Below are 14,108 nucleotides of genomic sequence, written 5' to 3'. Positions count from 1 at the left end.
ACGGGATGACATGGCTGCTGTATGTTGTTTGTATGCATGCTGTCCCCATCTGTGTGTCCACTGTCATTTTTGGACTTGTGGTGTAGGCACAGTCTGGAATGACTTTTGGAGCAGGCAAACTTGGAAGCAGACTCTCCAGCCCTTGCATTTATTAAATTCTTGCACGTTTTGAAACTTATAATTTATTTCCCACTAAAGCTGGAAATTCAAGTAGGCTAGGGGCTGGAAGAGGAAGGGCTTTGTTTTCTTTCTTTCATTTGGGGTTTTCTTCTTCTCAAAAATGATCGGGGGAGTCAGGGGTGAGAAGATTCCTTGCCATAAGTAAGGGAGTGGAGATCAGGATTTTAGGACAACGCTTCTTGTAAGCAGAGACTTCACCACCCACTTGTTTAGAAGCCTCAAGGGAACTTCCAATATTCAGTACAAAATCCTAGGGTTCTGAGGGAACTGAGGGATGATTGGAATACAGTCTTTTCCTTTTTTTTTTAACTTAAAAATAAAACTTAAAAAAGAATCTAACTTCCAGCCAAATGGTAGTGGCACAGATCTTTAATCCCAGCACTTGGGAGGCAGAGGCAGGTGGATCTCTCTGAGTTCCAGAAAGAAAGAAAGAAAGAAAGAAAGAAAGAAAGAAAGAAAGAAAGAAAGAAAGAAGGAAAGAAAGAAATAAATCTTCCAGGTCTTAAAAGAGGCAAGAGAGAAAAGAAAACTAGGAAGAGGGAACCTACTTTGCTCTGCAGAAACCCGGATGCAGTGTTAAAACTGTCCCCTCTTCTTTAGCTGACCACGGAGTCAGGGGCTGGAAGTCTTTCCCGTGGCATCCTTCTTTCCCACCCCCATGGGCTTTGCTTTACTTAACCCAGAGGAACCGGCAACCGCTAGCACTGCCCAGAGGCAAACAGCTCCCTCTATGTTTCCAGATTTTGCTCTGTGGAACAGTTTCAGCTCCCCCATCCAACCATCCCTCAAATGGCTTATAAAGCGAAGGTCAGAGCTATTGCCAGGGCTCTTCAGTAGTGGTACTTGCCAACAGCTTTGAAGACCTGAGTTGGATCATCTGGGACCCACAAGATGGGAGGGAAGTGCCAACTCTGGCAAATAGTATATATGCACACACATTAGCAATAATGACAACAAAAATAATAAAAACAAAACCAAAGTGGAGTCTCCCAGTTGTGTGGACCATAGTGCTAATGGCTCTACGGAGACTCCCATGCTCACTCTGCCTGGTTCCTATACGTGGGGGCCAGAGTAAAGAACTTTTAAAGTTGAGCAGAAAGAAGTGTGAATCCCCCCAAAAAATCACTTGCACACACTTCACAGTACTGCCCTGGAGTTGTGAGGCAAACACTGATCTTAAGTGATAAAAGCAAATTTCAGAGGTCGCAGCAGGAGGAAGAGGCTGCCAGGGAAGCGGCTGCTTATTGGGCATGAAGTTTTTTCTGTTCGGCACTGAGATGGCTTCCTCTGTTTTTTTCAGAATTCGAAAACCGAGAGCATAACACGCACAAGACACAAGAGCAAGAGCAAGCACATGAACACACACACACACCCCTTGGATTTTTCTGAAAAAGAAACTTACCAGAGAAAATAATGATTCGGTCTCTTAAGGATGTTGAGCTAGCTGAGTGAGCTTTGCTTAGGCTAAAATCACATTCCTTCTAGACTTGGTGGGAATGTCTTCAATCCTAGCACTTGGGAAGCAGAGGTGGATGGGATCGTTTTGAGTTCCAGACCAGGGCTAGAAAGAGTCTCTGGGGAGAGAGGAGAGAGAGAGAGAGAGAGAGAGAGAGAGAGAGAGAGAGAGAGAGAGAGAGAGAGGAAATGCTTTTTTTTTGTATTTTGAAGAAGAGAGTAGACAGTCTTTTGGAATGAATTATGTGAGCTTCTCATTTACAAGTACACATTTTGTTTCACACATGAGTCACCTTGAATAACCCAATAATTAATTAAAACCATGTCCTGCAGGGGAGAATTTATTACATTCCCTAGCTTTTTATGAGCTAGGTGTAGTTTAGAAATGAAAAATATGAGGGCTTTCTGATACTAATGTTTCTGCTGTGTTCTACACTCACTCTTGGGGACACGGGACACGTCTGTCCTCTCTTTATGGAAAGCAAAGCCTCAGCCTCCTGGAGTGAGGCTCTGGCTTGGGCAGGTAGAACCGATTCATTCACCTGACATCTTACATCTGGTTTGGACAGTGCTTCGGTTTCCATAAAGAGGTCAGTCAGTGTTTCTTGATTTCCTCCTGGGAAGGACTTTAGGATTTTGGAGTGGGTGGTGCATCAAAATTGGACATCCTTTAAAGAAGGAAGAGATGAAAAATAAAAATTTTTTAAAAAAAGGAAGGAAGAGTTGAAGGTGAGAGAGGAAAAACCAGCTAGGAAGGATGGGTTGTAGCTCTTTGATGGCTCTGGGAAAGAATAGCAGGTATCTTGGCACAAACTCCAAGCCAGGAGGCCACAGCTTCTCAGTCTGCTCACCACCCAGCCCAGATCTCTTCCTAGCTTCAAAGGACAGGGCGGTGCCAAGGACACTCCATAGACTAGGACCAGAACGAAGCTGTATCAGCTGGTCCCTCCTCTAGCAGAGATCCTGGGAGAGAAACAGTCCTTTCTGCGGAGTCTTTACTTCTCTCACATCATCGTTTACTTTGTTTTGTTTCTGAGGCAGGGTTTTATGTAGCTAGTCCGGATCCCCTGTCTCCACTCCCTGAGTCCTGATGTGAGTCTCTATGGTATTGAGGCTAGAAATCTGGGCTCCCTAGATCTCAGACAAGCACTTTACCAGCTGAACTACCAGTCCCAGCCCCGCTTCCTTTATTGTATGCCTCAAAACAGCCCCCATAGGAAGGCTAGACAGGGATGACCAGTTTCACTTCGCGGATGACAAGCTTGACAGTCAGAGAGAAGACAGCCAGTCCAAGGAAGGCAGCAGACAGCCCAAATCAGCAGGGACAGAAATGACTCAGCCTTCAAAACTCTCCGAAGCTTACAACAAGTAGGCATGCTTGGCTGTTTGGGGGTGCTGGGAGAAGGGAGATCCTGAAAAGCAAGAGCTTGGAGCATCAACCAAAGGAGTTGCGGGGGACAGGACATCGCCAGGCCCTGGCTGCCTTTCTTTGGGAAGTGCACACTCTCCTTTCAGTATTAGCTAGGCACAGAAAGACAGGGTAAGACAGTGAGGACCGGTGGTTGGGGGTCAGTGTTAAAGCACTTACTTGCCCAGTTGTAAGAATCCCCCAATTCAACTCCCAGGACTGCAGAAATCAATGAGGGAGTATATGCATAGGTAAATAGAAAACAATCTGGCAGCTGGAGAGATGGCTCCCAGGTTAAGAGCTGCTCCAGACTGCTCTCCAGGAGGACCAGGGTTCAGCTCTTAGCCCCCACATGGTGCCTCACAGCCATCTGTAACTCCAGTTCCAGTGAATCCGACACTTTGGCCTGACCTTTGCAGACATCAGGCACACATGTGGTGCACATACATATGTGTAAATAAAACACTCATCTTGAATAAATAAGTCTTTAAAAATAATTTTTAAAAATACAGTCCATCACGAAGAAGTAATGCTTCTCTCTTTCTTCCCCTTCCCCTCTCTTTCTTTCTCTATCTCGCTATTTCTTTCTTTCTTTACTTACTTATTTATAAACAGGATCACTTTGTAGCTCTGGCTGACCTGGAACTCACAATGCAGAACAGGCTTATCTCAGACTCCCAGGGAGGTACCTGCCTCTGCTGGGATTTAAGGCATGTGCACTACCAAGCTGGGAGACCCAGGTTTTCCAATAAATAAATGACATGAAATAAGGAGAAAAAGAAGGTCCAGTGGGGAAACGCTTGTTGGTTTTGAGTCCCAGGAGCAGAGATGGAGAAAACACATTGTTGTAGATTATGGCAACGTTGAGAACAGATCAATTAAACGTAATACGTGGACTTCCAGACTTATCTATGCTAACATAGACGTCACTTCCTATTTATTCTTTCATTTTTGTCCACATGGACGCTATATTTAAAATAACAAAGCAAAACAGCAGCAACAACAAAGACGTTCTTACTGGCCACAGATTCAAGCTGAAGTATTTTGGGGGTGAAATAACGAATAATACTTTAAAATATTTTAGAGAAAAAGTTGCAGTACTCCAGCTCTGAGTTGGTTATTGCCAAGGCTGGGTGGCGGATGGTGGAGCCGAGGATATACTTCATTATAGTTTCTGTCTGTGTAAAATTTGCCTTCAGGAAGCAGTGCAGGAAGCTGTGTTCGGTATCCCAGAAAACAACCCGGTAAGCAAGCCAACCTTCTTCCTGGATCCCAAGGGGTGGACAGCTAAGGTGGAATCACGGTTGGGGTGGGAATGCTCAGTATTCACCTAACACCCATTTTCTCAGGGGGAGGGAAGGGGGGACTGGCTGGATCTGGCTGCTCCTCTCTGCAATGTTGCCAGGACCGACAGTAGAGCAGTTTGGGTCTCCCACCATCCAACTGTATGGAAACAGGAACAGTTCACTTGCCGCTTGTGGAAAGGCTTCTTAAGCGAACTGAGCATTGGGGGGAAAGCGAGGAGGGGGATGGGGGGCGGTTAGTTGCAATGTTTAGTCTTTGACTTTGTAATTGTAGAAGTCCTAGGAGCACTGAAGGACAGCTATTGTATGTTAAAGGGGCTCTTTTATCTTGGAGTTTATATGTGTGTATGTATTTTTTCTTTTTAAATTTTATTTTATTATAAAATCCCTCCCCTCTTTCCCTCCAGTAATTTGCTCAGAAACCTTGGACCTGCTTTTAATATCAGTTTCAGATACTGATATTTATTTCTGTTCTAAGCATTATCAAAAACTGTGTTTGAACAGGAGAGAAGCCAGGCACAGTGGCCCACGTTGTCACCCCAGCTACTGGGAAGGCTGAGGAAGGGGGCCACTCGAACCCAGTAGTTCAAGGTCAACCGGATAACAAGAGTGGACCTGTCCCGCTCACCCCCCCCCCAAAAAGAGGGGAGAAATGAGGAAAGGAATGGAAGAAAAAGTAAGAAAGAAAATGTTCAGATCACCTCCTTCATTAGCCTCTATTAGTTGGAAAAGTTAATCTCCAAACCTTCTTTGTGTGGTGTGTGTTTGTGTGGTGTGTGTGTGTGTGTGTGTGTGTGTGTGTGTGTGTGTGTGTGTGACTGGGATTTAAAGCAAACCCCACAGCAGGGCTGTAAATCATCATATTTTTTTAAAAAATACTTTTATTTTTTAAAATAATCATACTATATATTTTAGTCACAGTCTTTGCAGTCCACCTACTCTTCCCAGATTTTCTCTCCAAAACCATCTAATTTCATATTCTTTCATCTCTAAGGAAAAAACAAATGGAAACCAACCAGTAAAACAAACAAAAGTGTGCACACAGACACACACACACACCTTCAAAATGAAATAAAAAACAAACTCCAGAAACAAAACAAAACAACCCCACAAAGTCCATTTTGTGTTGGACAACTACTCCTGTTGGGGGGTGTGATTGATATACCCAGTGCCACTCCATTGAAGAAATCTGATTTCCCCCTCTCCCAGCTGGGATCAATTGTAAACATCTTCTTGGTTATGCATTGAACTTGGTGCTCACTTGGAACTTGTCAAGGTCTGTTGCATGTTCTTCCAGTCTCTGTGAGTGTGTGTGTGTGTGAGAGAGAGAGGGGGGGGGGAGAGAGAGAGAGAGAGAGAGAGAGAGAGAGAGAGAGAGAGAGAGAGGAAGGGAAGGGGAGGGAAGGAGAGAGAGGGGAGGGAGGGAGGGAAAAGGAGGGAGAGAGGGAGAAGCAGAGGGAGAAGAAGAGTGAGAAGGGGAGGAAAGGAGAGAGAAAGAGAGAGAGAGAGAGAGAGAGAGAGAGAGAGAGAGAGGAAGGGAAGGGGAGGGAAGGAGAGAGAGGGGAGGGAGGGAGGGAAAAGGAGGGAGAGAGGGAGAAGCAGAGGGAGAAGAAGAGTGAGAAGGGGAGGAAAGGAGAGAGAAAGAGAGAGAGAGAGAGAGAGAGAGAGAGAGAGAGCTCTGCATGAGCTCAAGTGAGCCAGTTCAGAGCAAAGTGCTCAAGCTGGTGCTTGAGAAGGCCAGAAGCTTGGATCTGCCAAGCTCTGCAAGGGCTCCAAGAGCTCCTGACCTCTGAGCTGTGCCCCAGCACCGCTAAACATTCATTTTGCTGTTGTTTGTTTTTTAGTCTACAAAATGGATGGCAACACGCCCCATCCATATTACTATGTTTATTAAATGGAGCCTGCTTACCTGGGTACCTGGGGAGTACCTGGTGAGAGTTCTAGGCATTTTTGCAAAATGGGGGACAGGGGTATCTACTTGGTCAGGTGTCAGTGTGTGTCAAGTGTTAAGTGGCTCCTGGGGACAGACAGGGCTGGAGCCCTTCCTAAACAGCCCGTCCCAGCAAAGGGTGGTACTGGGCCAGTAGTGACTTAAGTTGGAAACTTGCCTCAGCCTGGGGATCCCCAAGGCAACCCTTACCAAAAACGGGGTGTCCGAGAGGAAGGAACTGATTTCTGAGAAATCAGCCCAAAGCATATAGCCTAGTCGTTTTGTGGTAGAGAACCCGCCTTGCACTTCCAAGGTCCTGGGTTCCATCCCCAGCCCCAGGAGGAGACGGGAAGTAGCTCTTCTGAGCAGGGGAAGCATCCTTAGGCGCACCTCTAGCTTTAGGAAGAAGTAGTGGTTTCTGCTTGGTTCCTATAAATCTATATATATATATTTTTATCTGTGCAGGGGGTGGACCACTGCCTCTCCTACCTAACATGCAAGACTCTCTGCACAAGGGCCTCAGGATGAGAACAAGTTGGCAGTCCCCCACCCCCACCCCCCCCTCCAAGGTGTATTTTCCTTTCAAGTCTTGGTTTGCATCACAGAAGAAGGTAATTCCCAGTCTAGAAAACCTATAGGAACAGTGTGGAGGGGTGGGAAACCAAGACGGAGATGACAAAGGAAACAGAACCTGCGGGAGCCAAATGTGACAGGCAGAGCAGCCTTCCTCCATCCCTAAATGCACCCCCCCACCACCACTGCACACACAAAGGATTATTTGAGGGGACGGAGCGGTGGGAACTGCCTTTCCAGGTCTCCTCCTTGAGGTGCAGGGCCTGAGCTGATTTCAGAAATAAGAAGCTGAGAGAGCTGACCATTCTAATAGGACCTGGCCTTCCAGAGCAGTCAGTTTAAGAGGACCAACATTTGCCTCCCTGAGACCTAATGAACAGGGAGATGGAACAGAAAAAAAGTATCCTGACCACCTAGGCTTCTCTATTCTTGTCCCATGTCACCGAAGGGTTTTGAATCCACAGCCAGAGCAACACCTAAGGACACTTGTGTTCTTCCTTACTTCTGGCCCAAGTCTAAGAGCTCAGAGCTGGGCAGAACCATAGAAGCAGCCACTGGTTTTCTGTGATCTAGATCTCCTTGGTCTCCTCTTTTCTACTTGGACTAGGCAGCTAGCTCTCCATCTCCATCCGAGGCACTTGCTACCCAGCCACAAGATCATTCTCCCAACTGTCTAGTTCCTGCAGCTGGGGACTCTGGAGGTTCCTCTTGGTCAAGAGAGGGAGGAGAGGGGAGTTCTACATATTCCTTAGTCAGTGAGAGCCTTAATGAATAATTTCCCAGAGACTTTTTATCCTTCTAATAATACTTCCTTATTCCCTGAAGCCATTATTTCCTTGCACTAGGGCCCAGGACCAGACTCTCCAGCCAAGCTCCACTTGCCCCCACCCCCAGTCGTTTAAGGGAAAAGACATTCAGGGTCCTGAGGGATGCTTTCTGATATCAGTGGGCAGCAGTGCCTGAAATGATTTCCATTACAGACTAAAGAGGGAGGGGGGAAATATGTGAACTCTGAGGACAAACTCCACAGGATTTAGAAGGTAGAGATGCGCCAGGTTAAACTCAGATGGCCCAAAGACAAGGCAGGCTAAGAACTCTGTTCCAATTCCAGTTTCTCCTTGGACGAAAGACTCTGTGGGTATGGCCTGAACACGAGCTTATGCACTATGTATACTTCATACAGCCAGCCCACAGTCAGTCAGCCAGACTCTTCTAGTCTTGGGTGTCAGCATGTGAAGCAAATGGCTGGGCCAGAACCCTGGAGACCTGAATAGAATGGACTTTCTCCCAGGTCAGGGTTCACAGGGCAGTAACCAGGAACTGCCCAATATTCATAACAAGCCGGGACTGAGGTTCAGAGACACTGAGGGGTGGAGTGACTTTATTTCATTCTTGGAAGCAGGGATTATTTTTAAATCTTTAGAATACCAAGGACTTAGTCCTTTCTTGATTTTTCAAGGGCAGGAACCAATGAGTGCCCAAAAGGACAGGACTCAATAGGAATGGGTTATGTTGTGTGTGTGTATGTGTGTGTGTGTGTGTGTGTGTGTGGTGTTAATGTTTGCCTTTTTAATTTTTTTCCCTCCTCTTCCAGCTTTGTTTCTTGGAACAAATGATTTCCTGGAAGGAAAGGGGACAAGACTTTGCAATTGGAATGGGGACAGAAAGAAGGAAGATGGGATTTCTCAGCAAGGGATGTGTGGGAAATGAAGGGAGAAATATAAACCTCTCAGTGTATGTATCGCTCTACCCCAGGTCATGCCGCTCCAAACCTCAAATCTGCAGTTCTACTTTAGGTTGCATGGGTGAACTGGGGACTTGCTTTTGCTTTAGAGAGTAAAACCCCAGTCTTTGTCTCCAGCAGGGTCTATCCTAGCGATGTCACTACCAGCAACCACCCAGGTCTGTTTTTTGAAGGAAAAAACAAGGTGGAGACAGTGCGGGGTGGGGGTTGTCAGTGGCCCCAATGCTTCTGTGAATGCATAGGCACTTTCTTTTTAAAACAGGCCCCATTCCAGAGCCCCATCAGAGACCCCAAGAATCAAAAGGGAAACTCATTCTCCCGATCTCCTGGAAGTTGCTACAAATCCCAAAGATACTGATTGGGAGTCCCCATTTAAAGACCCTGCCTGCCCCATTTCTCCAGTTTCAGATACCTCTGCGTTGAGGGTCTGGAGAGTTTCTCCAGGGACTAGGGTGGAGGCTGGAGAGGTGCATTTTCATGCCTACTCGGTACCATTTCATGGACTACTATGGCATTTACACCCTGGATGCTCCATCCCCCATTCTGAGTTGATCCTTTAAGGTTTAGTGGCAAAACTAGGCTCCTTAAAAGTCCTAGTAACTGCAGCCAGCCAAAAATCCAAATTAGAAAAACAGCAGCAGAAGCAGTGGCAGTCTAGTGACCTCTTTCTGTTCTTCCCACAGGTTTCCTGGTGTCCTTCCCTTTGCCCCTACTCTTCTGCCCCACGTTAGCCCTGGGAACTCAAAGGGAAGCACAGTCCCCTTTTACACAGTGTGTATGGGAAACCGAGACAGGAGTCTGGGGGGTGGGTGTGAGGCTTGCCCAACACGCTAACACACTGACCGGGTCACCAGAGCAGAACCCTGCTTAAGTCTCATACTGTTCAGCAGGACTACCGAAGCTCAGAATTCCTAATGGTTTTTGAGTCAAATCCAAGCTGAATGACAGGGCTGGGTATCAGAGCTCTACCCCTTGCAAAACTGGGGCTTAGAGGAGGGAGCTGCTGGCACGTGTTTGGTGTTTGTGGGGGCGGGGGGAGGCAGCCAGCCTTCCTACTAGGCTTTCAATAGCTGGTGTGGATTGCCCCGTGTTCCGAGACCAGAGTTTTTAATTTTCAAAGCCATTTTCTTCCCTCTGTCTGCCTTTGACCCCACTCACAGCTTCACCGCCTTGGCTCCTGTTCTGGAAGCTCTCAGAGACAGCCTCCTCACCGCAGCAGGTCCCTCGGGTCTTCCTTCCATCCAAGGCTTGCCCCAAGAGGTTCTTAAGTCTCAGAATGTGGCAGGGTTTCTTAATTTGGGGAGCTAAGGTGGCTGTGACAGTGACCTCCTTCTAAGCCGGTCATGCCTCCATCTATTGTACGGGCAGATGTAGCTCTTGGTCCCCAGTATCAGTTTGTCCAACAGTTTTTCCTCTAAAGCGTGCATCCTTTGAAGGTAGGCATAGAAGAGATGTCCCAGCCCCACACAGGTCCCCAGGCCCATCACAGGGTCGTCTGACAACACCTTTTTAACCGCGAAGGACGACGAGGCAGGCCTTTCCAGACTTCAGAAAAGAAAAATGAGAAATTGTGCAAGAAGGCAAAAAAGGAAAAAAATGTGTGTGTTGGGAGGGGGAAGAGAGTAAAATAAAAATAGAAGAAAGGAAGGGGGGGATAGACAAAGAGAGAGAGAGAGGGGAGCTTAAAAGATGAAAATGAGGAACAAAAGAAATAATAGTGCAAATGTCTAACGAGAGGGGAAGCAAAAAGAATAATTTGAAAGATGGGGCGCTAGAATGCAAGCAAAAAGCGAAAAAAGAAAAAAAAACGGAGAAAATATAAATTCGAAATAACTAAAATCGAAGGAAAGACAGGAAGAGAAACTTAAACACAAGAGGGGAAGAAAGTTCACAAAAGACTACAGACAGGGAAAGCACAGTCTGAAAAAAAAAATGGGAGAAAAATAAGGAAAGCGCAACAGGAAGGACCAAGCCATTCTTCTGAAGCCGGGAGAAGGGAGCGACCACAAGTTCTGCGGGGGCCCAGGCGGTCCTGTGGGTCTGGCTGGCGAGCCACGTTCTTCCCCGAGAAGGAAGTGTCCCCAGCCCCGCTGCAAATAAATCATTTTTCAGTCACCACCGACCTGAGGGCCGCCATCGTTGCCACGACAATAACACTCACTGTTCCAGTTGGGATAAAGGAGGCAGCGAGCTCTTACTTTACAATAAAATAAAACAAAATGTAACACAGGCCCCTAAGTGGAGCGGGGGGGGGGGGGGGCTCGTCTCGCCCCCTCCCTCCGGAGCCGGAGTAAGGGGCGGGAGCTGACACGGAGGTGCCAAGTCCCCACGGCCGGAACCCCTGGGGGTGGGTCGGCCACACTCAAAGGCCAGGCTGTAAAGGTCACAGGCGGTCTGCGGGGTTGCGCTGAATGGGGTCCTGGAGGTAAACAGACTCTTAACTTTCAACTTGGCCTTGACCTTCCTGGAAGTGTCTGGATGGTATGTAAAGGAGCTCCTAAGGCTTTCAGAGCCTTTGGCTGGGTCAGTAAACGGGGCTCCGGAGGCTCCAGACTCCTCCCGGTGGATCTAACAGCAGGTTTCCAGCGGAACACAAAAGCCTTGGTGAACCTGGAAAAAGGACTGGAGACCCTATTGGGGAGATCAGAAGCACCACGGTTGGGAAGGGGATTGGGAGCTGAACTCCCAAGGGGATTGGGAGTCTCGGTTTCTGTGTAGGAAGCCGGGTTCCTACGGTAGTAAGAAGTGACTCGCGTGTTCTAGGGCAACTGTTCGGTTTGAATAAAAGCAAGTGGTTTCATTAGATACATACACATACAGGAACACAAATAGAAGTGTTTATTCACTTTGCAAAAACACTTTCACATGTAAAATCTCATTAAACTGTCATAGGGTTCATGTAAAGTAAGAATATATCAGCACCATTTTAGAGAGAAGGAGACCAAATCCCATTTTACTCAAGTCCAGTGGAGATCTCCAGGGTCCCAGACAGAGGCGCTCACATATATGGATATGCATAGGAAACAGGAGCCTACCTCACGTGCTAAAAACGTCGATATGTTGACCTGCTCCCTGGGCTAGAACAGATGCTGCATAAATTACAGAGGGAACAAAACCAAACTCAAGGTACTATTTGTGTTGAAAAATGTCTGGTCTGGAGGGGAGGCTTGTGAGTGTCTCTGGGGGCCAAGTTTAAGCTGATCTGCGTTCTACAAGGAGGTATATGTATCCAACTGCTTATTTCTGTGTCTGTTCATACAAACACCAAAGAAGCTCAGTTGTAGGTAGGCATTGCTGCTGAGATTTTTCTCAGGATGTTGTAGATAGAGTCCAGGGCCTCCCACATGTTAGGTGACCACTACTATGAATCCATTTTTTGTTTAATTATTTTTCTTCATGAACTGAGATGTAACTGGGCATGTAACTGGGCGGGGGGAGTGTGGAAATCTCAAGCATACAACTTGGTGGGGTTTTACAAAGCAAATATACCCACATAACCAGCATCCACATTGAGATGACATTTCTAGAGCCCTACAAGGTCTCCGGACCCTTCCCTAGTTCATGTCTCTTCTGGCCTCAGTCACTATTCAAAATTCTTGAACCATGTAGACGTGGAATCATACAAACTTCTTTTATGCCTGGCTTCTTCCACCCACAGAATAGTGGAACTCGCCCATGTTGAATTTAGCAATGATTTGCTGTTTTTTTTTTTTAATCCCTATGCTTAATGCCAGCTTGGTTTCTTTGTCTATCCTACCGTTGATGGAATTTGACTAGTTTTCAGTTTTGAGGTCCTAGGGATCACGCTGCGACAGACCTAGCGCAAGGCACTGTTCTTATTCTTCTTCCTTTTTTAAAATCACAGCGGGGTCATAGCTCATGGCTAGAATGCTTATCTAGCATGTACTAGGTGAGGGTTCAACTCCACACACTATGGGATAAAGTAAAAGAAGTAAAATATTCCGTTCTTATAATCCCAGCAACACGGGGAAGGTAGAAGCAGGAAGATCAGGATTTCAATATCTTCAGCTACAATTGGAGTTTGAGGCCAGCCTCAGGTTGCTACAAAGCTTCCAGGGGTCATGCAAATCCTCTGAATATTAATACAGTTTCAGCCACCTGCTGATGAAAGTATTAGAACATACCCCCTGGCGGATATAAATTTTCCTTTGTACCCGGAGTGTGGCTGTGGCTATGATTTTTTCCCTAAATTTAGGGATTCACCCATTGTTCTATTAGCAACACATATCTCCTCCCTACCCTGGCTGTCATGGGACACACTCTGTAGATCAGGCTGGCCTACTCAGAGATCTCCCTGCCTCTGCCTCCCTTGTACTGGGGTCAGATGCATGCGCTACCATGGGTTTTATCTTCTGGCAACTATAGGTGTCTCTGCCTAGCAAAAGCTAAAAACCGGAACTCTGCCTTGGGAAAAAAGAATAAACTGAAAAGCTGTGGGAAAATCTTCCATTATGATTAGCAGTGAAGAGACACCTTTCTTTTCTTTCCTGTTTTCAGGTGGGATAAAAATCAGCCAAGGTTTCTGTGCTTGGTGCCAATTACTGGCAATGTTTGTTGAGAGTGATCTACAGGACACTACAGGCCTACCATTTGGAGCAATTCTGACTTCCAAAGGCCTTTTCCTGTAAGGGGACTCAAATTCAAGTTCAGACTGGTGATATCGTGGGCTTAGCCCACCCAGAGTTCAAGGAGGGCTTATTGCAACCAAGCCCTTGGTGTAATAGAAAAAAAAAAAACCTGAGGGCTTTAGAAAACTAGAAAATGTAGGATTTCATGTGGAGTGATGTAGGAAAAGAAAACTATTTCAAGGCAGATTTGTATAACAAGTTGTTTGAACCCACAGCACAATAGGCCCCAATAGAGGGGGGATTCTAGCGACTGGGACACCCCTGCTCTTTCTTCTTTAGCTTCCAAGGAAATTCAAAGCCCGCAGGAGGCAGCCAGGGTTCTGAGCTATCTAGCACCTCAATTGTGTGGTTATGCGAATGGTCCAGGGTCAGTTTCTTGATTTCCTGGGCTATAGGGCTTCCTGGCTATAGACCAAAGAGCAGAAAGGCCCCACAGGATCCCCGCAGCTGATTCATGGCCACTTAGCCTGCCTTGGCTTCCCCAGACAGCAGATTCCTGAAAAGGGGAATAAAATCTTGTCCCCCCCTCCCCATTTTTCTCTCTCTCCCTCCTCCCTCCTGCCCCTTTCTCTTTCCCAGCCTTAGTATATTCTTTCAAGTAAAGTCCTGTGTGCTCCTGTCTCTTGGTCTCCTTAAACGGAAATCCAGACCCCTTTCCCCAGACATCTAGAGGCTCCATTTCCCCTTCAGATCAGGACATTGCCTGGGCTGTGGATTGCACGTTTTCTGCGCTCCTTGCTCCTTCGGGTTCCCAGTTTCTCGGCTCTGCCTCACCCCGATTGGTGCCTCCAGAGCCTTCAGGACTGTGGCTATGCAGGGTCCATAGGGAAGGGACCTTGCAGGCACAGGCGCATTCGCATTTGGG

Source organism: Myodes glareolus, chromosome 9 (assembly GCF_982192425.1).
Source record: "Myodes glareolus chromosome 9, mMyoGla1.1, whole genome shotgun sequence".
Lineage (NCBI taxonomy): Eukaryota > Metazoa > Chordata > Mammalia > Rodentia > Cricetidae > Myodes > Myodes glareolus.
Note: the sequence above shows the minus strand (reverse complement) of the source record.